This window comes from Protomyctophum parallelum (assembly GCF_964188405.1).
Source record: "Protomyctophum parallelum genome assembly, chromosome: 12".
NCBI lineage: Eukaryota > Metazoa > Chordata > Actinopteri > Myctophiformes > Myctophidae > Protomyctophum > Protomyctophum parallelum.
The window spans coordinates 37,683,879-37,697,569 of NC_139712.1; positions in this window are offsets into that span (position 1 = coordinate 37,683,879).

Below are 13,691 nucleotides of genomic sequence, written 5' to 3' on the forward strand. Positions count from 1 at the left end.
CTTGGTTATTTTGGCTGACACGGATATGCAAAAACATCTGGACCAAATCAATTAACCATATTAACCCCACAAACTCAACGCATCGCCATGCGACATGTTGTGAGCATGTAGAGCGGCTATTTCCACTGTTTGTCGTACGACGAGAGATTAAGTGGTTAATGGTAGCGGCAATAACAGAAAACAGCTGACTGCTACTATGGCAACACCATAGCAAAATAATAATAAACACCCCTGCTCACTCTGATTAATGGAAAGACAAATAGGCTATAAAAGGCTCAGCCCCCTCGCGGCTCAACACTTCCACTTCATAATGGAACTAGAAAAAGTGCCCTTCTGGGCACAGGTCTCCACCAGGATAGGAATGTAGGACATTGCAGCTTGCCTTCATCTGGTGGTTGGATAAAAGGGCAACAAAAGTAAAAAATTCCAGGCAAAGGTTCTTCCTTGGCCTCTAGGGAGTTGGCATACAAAGTTATCCACAGATCCGTGCAGTTAGAGGTAAAAACACTTTTCGGCCAGTTATAGCGCCACCTTGAGGCTGAGTTGAAATTGTTCATGTGGCATTTCTTCCTCGGCCTAGTGGGAATGTGCGTGCACAATTTCACGGAAATCACGCGATGTGTTCATGATTTGCAGAATTTTGTTTGAAACTGAGCACTCCTGTGAACTTTGGAAGCCAATCTTAACCAATCAGGATGGAGTCTGAGAAATCTGAAAGACCCGTTTCGTTGAATGGCTCTAGAGAGACTGTGTACCAATTTGCGCGATGTTTGGACAAAATCTGTAGGTGTACTGTGCAAAAACTTCTTTTGCACAAAGCGGCCTCCTGGTGGCGCTATAACAGGCCGTTCTGGAAATGTTGGGGCAGAGGTTCATCGTTGGCATCCAGGGAGTGTGTGTGCAAAATTTGGCATCGACCAACTTGTTTTGCACAAAGCGGCCTCCTGGTGGCGCTATAACAGGCCGTTCTGGAAATTTTGGGGCAGAGGTTCATCGTTGGCATCCAGGGAGTGTGTGTGCAAAATTTGGCATCGACCGGGTTTTAACGGTGCCGGAGATTAGCTGCTCACGGACACACACACGGACGGACACACGGACGGACGGACGGACGGACGGACGGAGTGCAAAACATACTCTCCCCCCATGCCTTCGGCCTGGTGGAGACAATTAGGGTTCTGAGACACTGGGGAGTGGAAACGGGTGGAGATGGTACTAGGGGAGCAGCAGCAGATGGAATGTCAAGAGGTAAGGCCACGTTCTTCCCGTCTGGATTAATGACTGCAGCCTCGGCCCCCTAACCTGCCTACACACTGTTTAACCTGCAAAGTATCTGCAAGAGAGAGAGCGAGAGAGATGTGACTGAAATACGGGAAAAGCCTCATGCATCTACTATAGGGACCGCTTGAAGTATTGGCAATGTATTAAATTTTCATGGAATCAGACTCCCAACACATATGGCACGTAGCGTGGATTTTTTTTGTTGGACAATTAGCATCACGAGCGGGGGCAGTGACGTGCAACTCGAGCCAATGGGTGAAACCGGTTTTGCCGACTTACTAATGGGGGACCAAACAAAGGCGCCTTGCTGGGGTTGGTGTGATTTTGGACACGTTGGCTACAACAGAAAGTTCATGCACACTTTGTACAGAGGTGAGGGGCTGCAAATGTCACTCCGAGGTGAGGTGGAAAGTCTGGTGACACACGTCTTTTGTTGTTTTACTGTGACCCAATGGATGCTATGTTTCTAAATTGCGTCTATGTAAGCCCTCGATCGGTTACTGAAGTCTTACAATCACTAATAGATCTCAAGCCGTCGTCGTCTTCGTCCCCGTCCCCTTAAAGGGATTGTGACATTAAAAAAAAGGTTTTGGAATTGTTCTTGTTTTTTTTTGGTTTTCTAATCTCAATTGCACCCAAAAAACATGAACTTTTAACATTCAGTAGATTTTCTGTGATCTGGGGTTTTCTGGCTCAAACAGGTGCTCTGATTTGCCGGCAGTAAGTGACATCACTTACTGCAAATCCCATATATGTCAATGGGATTTGCCAGCAGATGTCACTGTTTCACTGTGTTGCCTGTTTTCATTGTAGCTCAAAAGGCCCAAAAAACCCCAAAGAAAACTTCAGACCACAGAAAATCCACTGAATGTTCAAAGTTCAGGTTTTTTGGGTGTAATTGAGGTCATAAAACCTAAAAGAAAAAGAAAAATAAATGAAAATTAATGTCATAAAACCTTTAACAACTTTGCCAATTTGACCTTTCACCTCTGAAATCAGATTTTGAATTATGTGAAAATAGCTCATTGAAACCAAAACCAAAAAAATCTGCACAGGTCTCAGCCAGGTCAGGTACTACCATTACTGGTAGGTTATTGTGGACGAGCAGTTCTCCAATCGGGATGGAATATGAAAAATCTGACAGATCAGTCTTGTAGGAGTAATATAAAAAACATTGTTTAGCAATAATCTGCCTCCTAGTGGCTCTAGTCTGTAACAGCACAATGTGAAAAGAGTGGCATGTGCATGCAAAGTTTCACGACAATCGGACAATTCACGATTTGAGGCATTTTGTTCATAAAATATAACAGGCAGATCTGAAGAAAATTAGGGCAGGGGTTCTGGTCTGGCATCCAGGGTGTGCACAAAGATCCACCAAAGGTCTGAAGCGCAGGGACATGCGATGCGAAAATGCGATGGTGCGACATGCGCTGCTCCCGTGCTTGTGGTTATGGTTAGGTTAGGGATTGAGGTTTCGAATCAATAGTATGTCGGAAATAAAGCCTGTACCCCTGGCATCCAGAGAGAGTGTGTGCACATGCAGTTTTGCTACAATTGGGCAGGGCTAACGGTGCTGGAGATTAGCTCAGACAGCTCTACCGTCTGGCAGAGACAATAACAGATAATCCAAAAAGGAAAACACATTTAAAGAGCTGCATGATAGCTCCTTCATCAAAAGCTACCAATAGATAGAGCTTTTGCATAATTAACTAATCTTGGCTATGCTACAGATGGCTATGGATTGTTTAGTCCATTGATTGGCCAGTGCAGAAGTAGTAAAATTGTGGAAAGGTGACCAGACTCTTAATTGGCTGTTCCAGTGCATTTTCCTCGGCAGTTGATTAATCATGGCGGACAGCCTCTGATAACGTTGCAAATCTCTTCATGCAATACATCAAAGCTTAAACATCCCTTCCTACAATCAACCCATGAAATACAGCATGTGGAGCTGAGCCCACACTCATTTGCAACTCCGCCATAGTTTGTGTGTCCCCTGCGAGGTGTCATGTCCCCTGATTAATTAACAAACCATTCTCAGGGCTCAATGACAAACACCTAAACGAGGGCTGAAAGTTTTGTGATTTTGCATTTGTAATGAGCTATAGCTAGTTAGCAGTATCGATTGCAGTGTGTAAATGAGATCGAAAAGTGTGTAAAGTGCTCTGCACTGCCAGAGCTCAATTTGTTCTAAACCAAGATAAGTCTCAGAGGAACCCCATGAATCATACTGCATGAATAAACATGCTGCCTTGCATTGAGATGTCTTCTTCTATTTCTTCTTCTTCGCTGTAATGTTTAACTTATTTTGTCTATTTTATATGTTTTTGTGTTGTGAATATGTTACATATTTTTTCCTCTTTTTCTTTTTACCCTTTTCTCCCTAATTTACCGGTAGTCATTATGCCAATTGATTTCTCCCCTCTCTTCTATTGAATCTTACTGACTCACCTGCCACCAGTGAGGAGTGTAGAGAACATTTGCCCTACTGCGCTTCCCGCTAAATAATCCCTGCTGACAGGTAGGAGCTTCCCTCCCCCAAACACGGAGCAATTGGACTTCACTGTAGATTAGACGCTTGACATTGCGAATGACATTTTTAACGTCTTTCCAGTTTTTCAACAAAAGGTTAGAATGTGTCTTGCCTGCACTTTTAACCTTATTTTTTATTCATGAATCTTTTTTTTTTATCAATTTATTTATTTTTCGTACACTAAAAAAGTAATTATTATCTTGTATAATATTGTATTGCTGTTGTTTTGCAGTCTTGCCTACTGGCCTACTAGTGCGCAAGCAGAGCAAGCAAGTACTGTCGACCGCTACGAACTTTCAAATCTCAGCCTCTCTGTGAAATAACGGTTTCAATATTTAATTATTAGGTTTAGCTATGTGCTACGTACCTAGGTTTTGGAGGTCAAAAATAGTATTTTGAAGTATGATAAAAGCTTCTATCTATAAAAGAAATACAGTCCCATCAATTTAGAAGTGTCCAGGATCAACTTGTAGTTTCTCAAAGAAAAAGAAAACATGGATATCAGATGATTTTTTTTAGATTAGTTTTTAGTAAATAAATATGTTATGACGTATACTCGTATAGTATAATATTATTTATTTTAAACTTTCAATAAGATTGCTTTAATTGTATTTAATTTTGGATCATAGTGATATCAATACTAAATCATGGTCTGAGTAATAGGTGTCTCTAACTTCAATGTTTGTAATGGTATTTTCATATTTGTTAAAATATACATGATCTAAAATACTTCCGTAATCTGTAGTTGGATTTATGCATCGGAGCACTGGAGAAACAACATTACTTGCACGCTCTGCTTGCACAAGTAAGTTGATTAGCAGTATACTGTGGTTACTTGGGTCGTTTGATGTGTATGTCCCGTAGCAGCATATGACGTGATGAAGATATGTACCAATGCCAGGGTATAACTGGCTCTCGATGGTGACGTAATAATGATATGTTTCAGTGTCGGGTGGATTAAAGGCATAGACTGTTTAAAGGTAATGCTCCTATGTATACATGTATGTATGTAATCTGACACCAATGACATATCAAGCACAAATTAATCATTACGTCATACGCTGCCACGGGACATACGCATTGGAGCACCGGACAAAAAACATTACTTGCACGCTCTGCTTGCGCAAGTAATAACCACCAGTAAGACGCCTGAGGGCGAGAAACGTGCACGCAGACTGCAGACAGCTGTACTGTTGCATATATAGAGCGTGTCTTGAGTGTACAGAGTTGGATGAGGTCAGATCAACATATGGAATGTCAGAACAGGAACAGAACAGGACCTAAACATAACCGCAAGCACAGAGCAGCGCAGTCACTTCCGTGTTTCCTAATCGCAGCCAGTAGGCTCCCAGACTAAATGCAGTAGGTCGATAAGATCGTCTTGATATGTAACCTACTGGTGATTATCGGTTGATCACATTCGAAGCGGGTGCTTTGGGACACCTGTCCCTGACCAATTTGGTGCTCGAGTTTAGCTCTTCCATTTCAGACAGTTCCACCATCAATTGTTGTGTTCATAAACTCACAAATGACTCCATGACTTTATGTCTTTGAAACATTATTATTAAGGCTTGTGGCTGAAAGCGTGCCCAGATTTGGAGATTTAAATTACACCACAGACAGCAGAGCTTCTGCTGGGGGTGTGTGTGCCTTTATTGTCATTATGGCAAGGCTCTGAAAGAGCTAGTTTCACTTTCAACATATGTAATGTCAGAACAGGTTCTGACATTACACAAACCCTTTGATCTCCATATATGGAGATCAAAGGGTTTGTGGTTTGAGGTCAGATGTAGAGTTGCTGGCCAATATTGATGACATCAGGGATCTCCATATATGGGCTTAATTGCGACAACAGGTCACATTTACTATGACATCAGGCATCTCCATCACTGATGATGTCATGTGATGTCACGAGACCTGGGCACCATGTATGGGGATTTTGAGTGATACACTGACTGACTGACTGACGTACGATTTCATAGTAAATGCGACCTGCAGTAGCGATAATAATAATAATAATTACTTGCGCAAGCAGAGCGCGCAAGTAATAATTTCGCCCGGTCTCTTCCGCCGTGACAGCTGTCCCGCCATTCGATGTTTATGCAGAAAAACAAGAAAATCAAATCTGTGCCTGTTTTGCTGGGACCAAACGACCACAAATGACCATATCTCTTACGTCATCATTTAGAGCTAGTCATACGTATACTATATACATAATCAGTAAAAATAAAATAGCAAATTGTGTCTGATCTGCTGGGACCAGAGTACGTGGTGTGTATACTGTATGTATGACTAGCTCTTAATGATGACGTAAGAAATATGGTCATTTGTGGTCGTTTGGTCCCAGCAAACCAGGCACAGATTTGATGTTTTCTTGCATAAACATCAAATGGCGGGACAGCTGTCACGGTTTTTGGCGCAAAGTAACCACAGTATACCGCTAATCAACTTACAACTACACACTCTATATAGTATATGTATATGTATACGTATGTCCTACGTCATCATTTACAGCTAGTCATACGTATACTATATACATAATCAGTATAACATAAAATAGCAAATTGTGCCTGATCTGCTGGGACCAGAGTACGTGTTGTGTAATGTGTATATGTATGACTAGCTCTCAATGATGACGTAAGAAATATGGTCAATTGTGTAATCTGGTCCCAGCAAACCAGGCACAGATTTGCTGTTTTCTTGCATAAACATCAAATGGCGGGACGGCTGTCATGGTTTTTGGTGCAAAGTAACCACAGTATACCGCTAATCAATTTACAACTACAAACTCTATATAGTATATGTATATGTATACGTATATGTATACGTATGTCTTACGTCATCATTGAGAGCTAGTCATACATATACACACCACGTACTCTGGTCCCAGCAGATCAGGCACAAGTTGCTATTTTATTTTTTACTGATTATGTATATAGTATACGTGTGATATAAACTCGAAATGTTGGATCTAATAGCTTTTACTGAAACACACTTAAAGAAAAATAATAACATTACTTTTAAATTAAAAACTACGAACACGAATTACAATACAATCAGGAATGACAGAGAAAAATATATAGGTGGGGGAGTTATGTTTGCTATAAAAGAAGATATTTCCATTGAAATAATTCAAACTTAAAGCAGGATATTTCTGCAATTATGATAATAGGAGATTTCAATGAAGACCATAATACTGAGATAGAAAGAAGTATAAAGACCTACATGTCAAGATTAGGCTTTAAACAATTAAATACAAATCCAACTACAGATTACGGAAGTATTTTAGATCATGTATATTTTAACAAATGTGAAAGTATTATTACAGAAATTGAAGTTAGACACATATTACTCTGATCATGATTTAGTATTAATATCACTATAGTCCAACATGAAATACATTTAAAACAATTGACAATTTACAATAAGTAATACAATAATTATACTGTATAATATATTTGAATTCAGTTTATATACTTTTTTTCATCACATATCAATGATTTATTTTTCTTTGAAAATAAAGATAGAAACTTGAACCATACTTCATAATTCTAGGTGTTTACATGCATAAAGTAGATAGGTAGCAAATAGTTACACCTAATAATTAGACATTTCAAACGTTCCTTCACAGAGATATTGAGATTCCACCGTTTACAGAATAATTATACTGTATAACATATTTTATAATTTATATACCTTTTTTTTCATCACATGATTTATTTTTCTTAAAACTGTATTTCTTATATAGATAGAAACTTGAACCATACTTAATAATACTAGGTGTTTATATGCATAAAGTAGGTAGGTAACAAATAGTTACACCTACAGCGGTCGAAAGTACTAAATATGTTCCCAATATTTGAGTCACATCATGGCAAGGTAACTACACAAACCAAACTTCTATCAAAGTTTAATTGTATTTTAAAAGCATGAGTACTTCATTTTGATCCTTTTTTTGATTAATCTATAATCTCTTTTAAAAGTGATTAGAGGTGCCAAGCTCCAAGAATTAGCATCACAAAGAAAGAATCTTAAGAGTTAATGAGAAAGCAGATGAATCAGACTTAAAGAGTCCTCCTCCCTCTTTACTGGAAGCAAGTGGGAGCCTGCCCATACTTCCCGAGGGAACAGATTCATTTTCATTCACCTTGGATGCAGAGGCAGATAAAAAGAGAAAATTACAGCCACAAAATTACAATTTTACCCAAATGGAAGGACATTGCTTTTTGCCACAGATAAGCACTCTTAGAAACATAGTCAATATTTCATCACTACAGGCATTCATAAGTAATGCATTCTGTGCACGGTCACACCTGTCTCACTCTGAGCCCTCAGCAGCACCTAGCCTTCCCTCCTTCTGTCAATCTGTCGAGCAATTAAAGCTAAACCCTTCCTTGGGATGGCAGTGGTTGTGGTTCGGGGGGGGAGCGAGACCCTCGGGGGGGGAGCGAGACCCTCAGTGAATGTGAATGTGTCAGTGTGAGAGATATGCTAGACAGAGGGGGCGTGTTCGTCTATTTTATACTGGCAGAGGACGAGTGACGGCAGTGCCACATACTGTATAACATCTAATTGCATTAAAAGTATGTCCAAAAAGTGTGATGAAGACACGTTAATTACACATTTCATTCTCGTACCCACAAATAGAGGTAGGATGTACAGTAGCCTATATTGTTCTTCTCCAGTCACATTCAGAAGAACACACAAACCCTACCAGGCACCATTCCTCTCCATCGTTGCTACGCTGGGTCCTAAACAGTATTCAGAGACATTGGGTTGAGGAGGTCTGATACTGAGCCCAAGTTTTCATTTTGTCTCATGACGTCAGTGCCAATGCATGACCAGCTGTTGGAGTAGTTTAAACGGTATACAGGACAGCTGTGGGCACCAAGGCAGAGTGTACACCTCAGTGTTAAATTGGCTATGTTTTTAAGTCATGTAAAGTATATGGGATTAGAGCATGCTTAAACATTTCTACAATTAAGGTCTACTATTTCTAATTGCTACAAAATCTGTATATCCAGTGATTCCAGTCATTTTGGGGCATTAACAAAAAGTTGAAGGATAGAATTAAGTCTGATACCAAATACCAATACCATGCATGTTCACATCATGTAGTATACTTTACATTACTTAAGACCATTTTTCAAATATAAATAGTTTTGACATTTTGGACAAAATAGTACATTTTACACCAAGGTGCTTAGATGTCCCTAGTGCCTACCTATCCTGTATTCTGTCTGTTTAAACTACTCCAACAGATGAAGCACCAAGGACAGCAGAAACCTTTGGTTTCTAAAAGGTTTCTGCTGTCCTTGGTGCTTACCATCACCTCCTGCATCCATCTTCAACTCCCTCCCCCTCTCTGCATGGGTGAAGCCATAGTCTAGGCATTAGTCGTCAGCGGTGAACAGCAATAGTCTTGAGGCTACGCAGTGTATTTATTTTCCTTTGTCTTCCACTGCCACCCTCCTTCCCCTAATGCTCACTTATAATCCCATGTCAATCAACCTGAATCGTTAAATCTTGCCTGCTTGTGTTCATATCTATATCTCATTAGAGATTGTGTGAAAATGGTATTGGTTGGTAAGACTGTGTGTGTGTTTATTGACTGCTGTGTACGTGCACTGGCTAATCCACTTACTGTAAAGTATGTGAACGTCACAAGCTGACATTTCAACAGAATTGACAATAGTCCATGGGCCAGACCAGAAGTGAGAGACATTTTTGGTGGCAAAATCTCTTGGCTACCATTTTGTTTGTTGGGTCCATATAAGTACTTTCAGACATGATAGCATTTTCAAATGAGTTTTAATACTTTTTTGGGACGATCATTGTTTCTCCATTAACTCCCATTATATGCAGAGTAGGATTTTGTGCAGTTTACTGTAGATGGTATATGTATACAATTAAGTTTGATTCACACTTATAATTACACACACACAAATGCTATGGCATAAAAAGTACGTTATAAAAGTATATAAACATGTAGGCCTACAATAGTTATACATTAGCATAATTAGCTAATTATTCCCCGAAACAAGAAATGGCTATAACTTTGCTTTACTGAACTTAGAAAGGTGATCTAAGAGTCAGGTGCTGTCCAGACGAGGACGTATTCTGCGTTACTCAGGCAAGTATTTAGCCGATCTGCCCATTTTGTCACACAGAGACAGCGTTTTGGGGGACTTAACCCTAATTTTGAAACCAACTTCCAGAGTGGGAAAGTTTGGAGACGCAAATGTGTCGTCTCCATGTGTACAAAGAATGCGGCCTATTTGCTGAAACGGTGATGCAATTGTCCCCTCGCCCCCTCCAAACTAACCTCACGTAACCAGGCTTTCCACCTCCAGTATCACTCACAGCTATTTTATATTTGCAAATAGGCCTATAAATCTCTTCTCAGAAAATAGCCGATCTGCAGCCATGCAGTGAGCTTGTAGATGAGCTATTTTAGGAGATTTAGCCTAAATTATGGTGATTACCAATCTGGAAAGACAAGAAAAAAACAGATGATCTTCTACATTATTGTTACTATTAAATGGTGTAGTGTATAATAGATTAGTATATAGGCTATACAAGATAGTCTCTCCATCCATTCCTCTCAGGCAGTTCTGACTGCAGTGCACACTGCACAGCATGCATGGACCTCATAAAAGTGCTTCTCTTCTTGGGTGGAAATTAAACATTCTTTGTGTAACTTCAAAACGGTTTTGCATTGAGAGACCCCAGGTAGGATAAGCACATTGTTTACTGTCCATATTCCTTAGGGATGTGCTGTGCAGCAGGTGGAATCAATCTAAACGAGCAATTATCTGACATTCAGAGGTGTTGCGCACCAGCGAATATATATTCAATCTCCAAAGTCAAACTCATAAATTCACAATGCATTCACAATGCCCCTCGTTGTGAGTTTTAAGATCTGCAAACTATTAATCTCATGCTTATGTATACTTTGTAGCCTACTTCTGGCAGAAGAGGATATGAGAATATTAGTAGGCCTATATAAAATCATTAAAATTGTAATGATTTGGAATGAAAAGAAAGAAAAACATCAGCTACAGTTGATTATGCCCATGCCTGCCTACTGAATGATTATGCCACATATGCATCTAGGCTAGCCTATAATATACGCAGCTTTCTCTGGGTGTCTTTTTCTCTACCGTTCTCATCTGGACTACATGTATAATTAACATAACCGCAATATGGACAAAGGAAAGTTTTATCGTTTACAAACTTCCAGCCCAAGCCGTTAATTTGCATAATTTGCATAAGTCGTCAAAGAAATGAGGTCAAAAAGTTTAAAAAAAAACACATTTAGTCAAGGATTATCTTAGTCTCTCTTAGACTCTGAGTCTATAGGCTACATGTCCTGAAATTCATATATTGCCATGACTAAATTATTCAACCTTTTGTCATTTAGCATATTTGCACAAATTATGAAATAATTAGGCTGAAACCCATAAATAGCTATTATATGTTTTGCTTTACATTTTTTTTAGAAGGATCTTACAGTCTAAGTCTGTTTTGAAGTACATAAAATAATGTCTTGTCATAATTAAGTTAAATGTAACCTTGATGACTGGTCTGGCTACTTTCAAGTCTTCATGCGCACAAATGAAGCTGAGGATGTCCCTGTCGTGGACACCATGTCAACAGATGACCTGTCACTCTCTTGGGGTTTCTAGATGTCCCTGAGGGCTTAGCAGTCACTACTTATTGAAATGACCAGTTGCCCTCTGAAAGATCTGAGGAAACAGCAGTCCTACCTCCACCACACCCGAATATCCCTATCTGGTCAGCATATAGCTCAATCCTGGCATCTGAGAAGGTCTTTGTGCTTTGCATTTGATTGCATTGTCTTGAATCAGACACAAGGGATCAACTGCATGATCACTGGAAGACCGATAAGCTTGGACCCAACACCATAGATAGAAGATAGTTGGCTTGATGGAGCCTGGAAATAGGCACATGTACAGTATATGGCCCTAACACAACAAGGCATATACTAGAAGCAAAGCACAAGAATAGGGCTGTAGAAGCACACATGAAAACAGTCCTATTTCCCAACCAGAACGGTTCATGCAGAGTCAGCGCAGCTGGTTGAGAGCATGAGTAGCAGTCCATGCTCGCGTCCATGCATGCTCCATATATGGCCAGTACAGAATTTATTCCACATGTTGATCTGACCCCCCATGCCCAGCAATCTGAAATTCATAGTAATTTGGGCTCCTAACTGATATGACATACAGTATGACATCTCTTATTCTTTTAGGTATGCTGATTTTAGACTGGATTTGGATTCGTGCTGGGCCACCAGCACAAATGGCAGTGCTGGAACTTGTGTGTACGGACCTGCAAGCTTTCAGATTGCTCCTGTCTTGCCAACAAATTAAAGTGCACAGAAATGTGCAAGCTACAAACCTGCAGCAATCAGAAGGAAGAGGAGAAATTATATGATGATAATGATGAATACTGAATAATTGATGTTGATATGACAGTGATGATTATGATGATGTTCATTGGTTAAAGTGAGTGAAAGACAGAATCTATTTTTGATGTCTTTGAAGGCTGATAACTGCAACTAAGCTACCACTTGGGACCTGCTATCATGTTGAAATATTATCTAGGGATATAGACCTTTAAAAAAAACATGATAGCATTTGCCACCTTGAATGTCCCTCACTAGTGACATTCAATTATTATTTAAATACAGTTTTAAATACAGTTTTATTTTTTAACATTTTTGACCAAATGGCAAATTTTACATCGGTGCCCACTCTTTCCTAGAGCCCACTCTCTCAGCTGACACCGCTGTGTCGAGCTTGTAGGTCTACTAGTTGAAATACTGCATAACCAAGTGTGAGTGGTTTCATTGATTATCCACAAGCAAAAAGCAATAAAGAACATGAATCATGATACTTAAATAATACAACTCAATACTGAGTTCCACATCAAAGGCCATAGAGAGACTAATTTACGAACAGATCAACAGCTACCTAGGCGAACGCAATCTCCTGTTCGAGTTCCAGTCTAGCTGGATTCAGAACATCCCACTCCACTGACTATTGCCTATTGTATTTGAACGACTACATCAAGCGCGACATAAATGGAACCATGTCCTCCCCCCTCTCAGTGAACTGTGGGGTGCCCCAAGGAAGCATACTAGGGACGCTATTATTCCTATTATACATTAATGACATGAGTGCTGCGTGTAATTGTGAATTGTTCCTGTTTGCCGACGACTCAGCACTCCTGATTTCGGGTGAAGACAAAACACAACTGACCAAAATCCGAACTTGGCTTACAGATAAACTCTCATTGAATCTTGGTAAAACAGAATCCATTATTTTGGGGTTCAACCATTCCCTTAATAGGGTAAATGTAAAGGATTTCAAGGTCAGAATTGATTACTCTTCATGTGACCACCGCGCTCTGACTGTAGGTGTGCTACCCGTTCAAAACATACAACATTTCATATTTGAACAGGACAAATATGAAATAAACAATTTGAACTGAAGTCTTGGTGTGTGCGACCCACTACCTTTATTTTGAAAGGTCAGAATTGATGACATAGTAAACTATAGTGAAGAAGAAGTTACATATCTGGGCTGTATCCTGGACAATAAACTGACGGGTGAAGGCATGGCAACAAGAGCGATCAAAAGAGTAAATCAAAGAACAAGATTCTTGGGCAGAATCTCCTCCTTTGTTAACAAGAGTGCTCTCAGGACATTCAAGAGTCAAGAAACTGAAAATGGGACTAGCATTCAAGATTGTAAATGCAGCTCTATACCCTCCATGCCCTCAGTGCCCATTTACTTGACCGATTACCTCAAAAGGGGAGCAACTCCCACAGCCATAATACTAGAGGGAGCGTAAA